Here is a 6,247-nt window from a genome sequence, read left to right as displayed (position 1 = left end):
ATAAACAACAACTGCTTCCAAATAGCTATATTTGGCTTTAGATTCCAAGAAAATAAATGGAAACTACGTGTGCTTAGGATTAGAGTGGCCGCCAAATTTCATAACTTGTCCAGAAACCAAAATACTTGGATTTAAGCCACGTTACATCCATATTTTAAACACTTACATGGGTAGAATTCAAGGTGGGAGATGATGTGGGGTGGGGAGGGGAGGGGTAATGGCAAGCTTTTGAAGGGGTAAGCCAGTTTGACATGTGTGAGCTTTCTTTAAACAGGGAGTCAAACCCTTACATGTTCTTGTTTGGCCACAGTTCATATTCAGTTATAAATGTGACTGAACTATTGTACTGAATTCCAGATAAAGCCAAAAAATGTTCTGAAACTTATTTAATTAATGGGAGATATTACTCTTACCTTGATTAATTTTCTAAATCATTTCTGCTACAATATTTTATTAAATAATTGAAGGAGTTAACTTCTTTAAAATGTATATTTTTGGATATGTGTTATACCACTGAGTTATGCCATCTAAAGTTATACTTCAGCTGTTGTTGAAGTAGTAAACTTTGAGGGCAAGTCCAGAATCCCTCTTAGGTATTATCTATTATTAATTTATTCATTTCATCCATTTATATACTGCTTAATCACCAGAGTTTCCGAGCAATGTGTAGTTAGCTGTGTAGAGAAATTATTATTAGTATTATTTCATGGAAAAGTCAGTCTGAAGTGATACACAGAGCCCAAACACAAGTTTAATACCTCAGTCGGAACGAAACCTGAGTCTTGTTTAATTACTTGACTAAGAAGTTACACATTGAGCTCCCGTTGCTCAGTCCCTGCTCCTGCCAACCTAGCAGTTCGAAAGCACGTCAAAGTACAAGTAGATAAATAGGTACCGCTCTGGCGGGAAGGTAAACGGCGTTTCCGTGCGCCGCTCTGGTTCGCCAGAAGCGGCTTAGTCATGCTGGCCACATGACCCGGAAGCTGTATGCCGGCTCCCTCAGCCAAAAAAGTGAGATGAGCGCTGCAACCCCAGAGTCGGCCACGACTGGACCTAATGGTCAGGGGTCCCTTTACCTTTACCTTTAAGAAGCTACACACAAAATTAGTAAATAAGAAAAAAGCAGTTCATAACTGTGTACTACACATATATGCATATCCTGAGTTGATAAAAGATCTAGCACTAGGGGTTCCAACAAGGGGTCATGGAGTCTCCGCTTGGGACATCTGTCGTCTGAATAAGAAGTTTCAGGCTGTGCCTCGGTAGATAGGGAAACTCCAAGGATCCTACTTCTCCTCCTTGAGGATTTAATTGGGTATGATTGAGATATGAGTACTGGTAGAGCCTGACATTTTGTCTGTACAGTGAACATTGGCATGGTATCTATAGTTGATCTGCGGCTTCAAGGAGATAGGAACCAGCACAATACTGGGAATAACCAACATTCCATTTTGCAAACAGAATTTTAAAAACCGTCATTGCCTGCTTCCACAACCAAGTCAGTGGCCAGCATGATATCAAAAGGCCCATGATTGTATCCAGTGTTAGTCCTACACAAAAGCAGGCCCATGGAAATTGATAGGCATTAGGTCTGTAATTTCAGTGGATCAATGAGTATAACTTAGTTTGATACAGCCCTCAGAAAGTAAAACAAACCCCCCTGCATATATGTGTATTATTATTATTATTATTATTATTATTATTATTATTATTATTTGTATACCACCCTATACCTGGAGGTCTCAAATCTGTAATTGACAAGGAAGTTTCAGATTAACAAAAACCCCACAGCGGAAGAAGTGCCAAGGAGGTGAACTGAAGATGAAAGTCATGTGAAGAACCCATAAAGTAGCAGTTGGCATGATGCTTAATTGACCAATATCAAACACTATCAGATGAAGATATGACTACAATGGTGCTTAAAAAATTGACTTGCTGTATACTTAACACAACTGCTTTTTAAAATTAACTTTTTAAAAAGTTTTTTTCTTGTCCCGTGACAAATAGCAGCTTAGAGATTCTCATTGGAGGGTGCAGTTTGAGTATGCAAAGTGTTGCAAAATCTCTTTCTGCACAGCATATTCCTATTTCTTATCACACATCTGTGCCTGCTATTTAGTTAAGGAAAAATAAAGCATTGGATCACACATAATTGCAGTTACCAAGCCTAGTTTGTCCCTGAGTTGGCAGATTTTTTAAAGTATGTCCCTTTCCATTTATGGCTCTGAAATCAAACATCTGAAGGGAATGGGAAAATATTTAACAGATACTGGAGGATTGTGTGCATTGGAACTATAGGTTAGGAGGAAATATGGTGAGGATTCAGGTACCAGTTGGCTTTTTAAAAAATTCAGTATGATTATGTCTTAGCTCAGTTTTGAATTAGGCTTTAAATATGTACTGGGGGTAGTGTTTTGAATTGCAGCTGTTGCAATAGTTAATTGTATTTATTTAGTATACAAAGTCCCCCTGGTTAGACAAAAATGGAAATCCCTTTCTTCTTTGATTACTTTGTATAGTCACATTGGATACTTCACTTAAATATGTTGAATGAGGATGGAAAGCTAGTGGGGAGATGACAGCATTGATTTAGAATGTGTCCTTCATACTTAATTATTTCAAATACCAACACAGCAGTGGTTATATTAGTATCTGTACCACTGACTATTCCGAAACAAGCAAATAAACAAAACTCCGGTAAAATAATTAGGATGAAAAACAAGCTTTTGTGGAGTTCTGCCAGAAAAATGAACCAATTCCCTCCCCCCCAAGCCTTTCCTTCTTTAAGTATAATAAAACAAAACAGCATGGAAATGAAGAGTGTCACAGTTCTGAATCAAAATCAGATCCCTAAACTGAAGTTTAAATACTGCTCTCCCAAGTCACTTTAAATACATTTTTCTGTCTATCTCTTCTCCCCACAGCCCAGACTCACTAAAACTATGTTTGTTTGATAGCTAACAGTACTGCCTTTGCTTTCGGGGGTGGGCGGTGGGTGGGATGCATATGTCTTTTATATCAAAATTATATTGGCAATTCTTATTCTTAAGGAGGCATTCATCGCTATGAGCTCAATAATCTGTGTGTAGTTCATATCGATGAATTACATCACCTTTTCTGAAAATACTGTTAAAACATTCACAATAGCTGTCGGTCAGGCCCTATAATGTAAATAGACATACTGTAGTTCATGACGGATCCTGTATATTTTTATTTACTTTCTCATTCAAAAGAAATTCTGGAATGATTGTGGGACCCTGTGCAGTCACAAGAAGTAAGACTCATGATTTTGTGAATTAACAAAGGAAAAAGCCAGAATAAATTATGGCACACTTTACCCGACAGCTATGGGGATTGGTGATGGTAAAAATAGTTGAAATACAAAATTTGATATTCTGTTACTTAAATACTGTGGTTAAATATACTATGAAAGTGCTAGTTGACATCCACACATTGCTCAACTAATTTATCATTATTTATTTATCAAATATACAGTTTAGTGTAAATAAGACAATGCATCAGTTAATCTTGAATTCTCACTATCCAAACAGTTTTTATATCCCTATCCAAACAGGGATGCTAGTAGCTAACAGAACCAGACAAGTCATGAAACAAAGTGTTTTGGCAAGGTTTACACTTTCCTCCGTTGGAGCAAATCAGTTATATGATAAATGTCAATTGTAAATTGAAGTAAATTAGGTGGCCATTTCACTGAAGCAAGGAAGCCTCTCATAACTGGTTAATCACAGCAAAATGAAAGGTTTACTGGAAATCAAATAAGCAGGCTCAAATGGTTGGGGGCCACATTGAAATCACTGATTCTCCTTAACATGAAGTTTTCCGACCCTTGCTGTATAATACAGAAAAAAGCATGTTTGCACAATATGTACAGTAAGACATGAGCAATCTGTCAGTTTCTGAGGGATACATATTTTATGCTACTTCAAATTGACCATCACATTTTGTATTAAGTTGTTTGATGTACCATGATAAATTTGCATGTCATGAAAATCTCCAGGTTTACTTCAGCCTCCTTCCTCTCCACTTATTGTTTGATGATTTACTGTCATCCATGTTAAATCAGTTTATTGCACAATATTCCTGCCCAGAGGTCCTCTAACTTTTTATCCCATCCTCCTGCACCAAATTCAGGATCCCTTTGAACCTTCTCTTATGCTTTCCTCACCCATCAGAGAATAATAGCATTGCTATACCTTTGCAGAGAGGCTCAGGGTCAGTTCACAGGCCACATCTTCCATCTCTAGGATGCCACAATATCTGTATTGTCTGTATTGTCATGATGCAGTGATTTGCTGAACTCTTCAGGAAAAGTGAGCTTGGTAATTGCATATGGCCTTGCTTAATCCAGTGTCAAGACCATACCATTGATGACATTTTACATTACTTGTCCCTTCTCATAGAGGTTTATAGCCAGTCATTTTGTTTGTGAGAATTATGGATTTTACTCCTCCATGGTCCAGATGACAAATGGCCTGTTATTTATGCTTCTGCTAAGAGTATTCATGCCATAGTTAACATACAGATGGCCATCACCTTGTGCTGTCTTACCATTTGTACCAAAGGACTGACTATTTGAGGATTCAGTTGCATCATAAGCAAATAGCCTTACTGCCCTTTCATAATATCCAGTATTTTTTTTAAATGTTGGGTATTTTAAAAATCTAAAATGGGGAATATATTCCAAATGACATAGATTTTCCAACGTTGATGGAAACAGCATTTAAGGCCGTTGTGCTCCAGTCCTGGTGAAGCTAACTAAGGAATAGCTCCTCATCGTTTCAACATGGCATTTTCCTTTTCATGAGACATTCTGTTGGCTTGATCTAGTCTAAAATGATGTTATTCTTTTCCTCCTAAGCCTGATCTGAGCAACGTGTGACCTGCTAGTCCAAATGCAGTCCACCAACCCCACTGCGAGAAATGAAGTTACAGGGAACCAGGCAGAGGGCTTTCTTGGTAGTGGCACCCACCCTGTGGAGTGCCCTCCCATCAGATTTCAAACAGATAAACAGCTGCACAACTTCCTGAAGACACTTGAAGGCAGCCCTGTATTGGGAAGTTTTTAATGTTTGGTGTCTTGCTGCATTTTTATTATGTTGGAAGCCATCCAGAGTGGCTGCGGCAGCCCAGTCAAATGGGCTGGGTATAGGATAATAAGAATAAGAATAATATGCCAAACATTTGACCGCTTCTGGTTTCTGCTGTCCCAGGCAGGCAGCAAAACCAAGGAGTTTATCAAGTTCCCAAAGTGTTGCTACAGATAGATATTTGGTAGTTTGCATTTCACTTAACAGGTCAATGGTTCCTCAGTCCCTTTAAACAACTGACTTATCTCTGCAATGATGTGCCTCAGAAGTAATACAAACGGTGACAGGCTGAGATAGTTGTAGTGTTTATGGCAGATCAATTTATTGATCCAAACCATGATTCCAGAATGCCCTGGCTAAGTGTCCACCTCAGGAGATACAGTAGGGTAGCAGACAGGAAAACAGGGAATTATGGATGGAAGAACAACAGTCTTTCAGTAACTGAGTAAGGAAGGGGCTCTAAAATGAGCCTGTTAATCTTATAAGCATTGCGTGAGTCCAGATTCTAATTTCTAAGAGTCCCAGGCATCTGAACACAACAATAGGATGCATGAAAGAATGGAGCAGAACAACATTTGGCACATAGAAAAGCTATGTATACAGTAATCTGCTGTTTCTATGTTTTGTTTTGTTTTAATTCTGCACCATTACCCTGTATTCTGTGACTGGAAATGCATAATTCTGTTACATATAAATTTTGCAAACTAAGCGCATGTCTATGCATTTCCTTAGACTGTATACTTTTTTCTACTTCTGCTCACTGTAGAAAGAAGGAAGGAGCTATGCAATCTTGTTCACCAAATGATTCATCAGTCATTTCCAACACATTTAAAGTGGCCCTGCTTCTAGAGCTATATACACTTTTTTGGATGTATACTGTTTTTAAATGAAGTTGCCATAATGTTGACATTTGCAGCCAAAACTCAATTCTCTGGCATTTGTGTGGATTTGCAGAACTAGTGTCCTGCTTACAATTTAGGCTAGTTCACCACTTAGTAGTCCAGTCCTCCTAGAGCAGAGCTTTCCAAGCTTTTCGTGTTGTTGGCACACTTTTTAGACCTGCATCATTTTGCGACACAGCAATTCTGTTTTACTAGCAAACTGGAGATTAAACTAACCCCTTTCCATCCCCGGGAGGA

This window comes from Podarcis raffonei, chromosome 3, assembly GCF_027172205.1.
Source record: "Podarcis raffonei isolate rPodRaf1 chromosome 3, rPodRaf1.pri, whole genome shotgun sequence".
Lineage (NCBI taxonomy): Eukaryota > Metazoa > Chordata > Lepidosauria > Squamata > Lacertidae > Podarcis > Podarcis raffonei.
Note: the sequence above shows the minus strand (reverse complement) of the source record.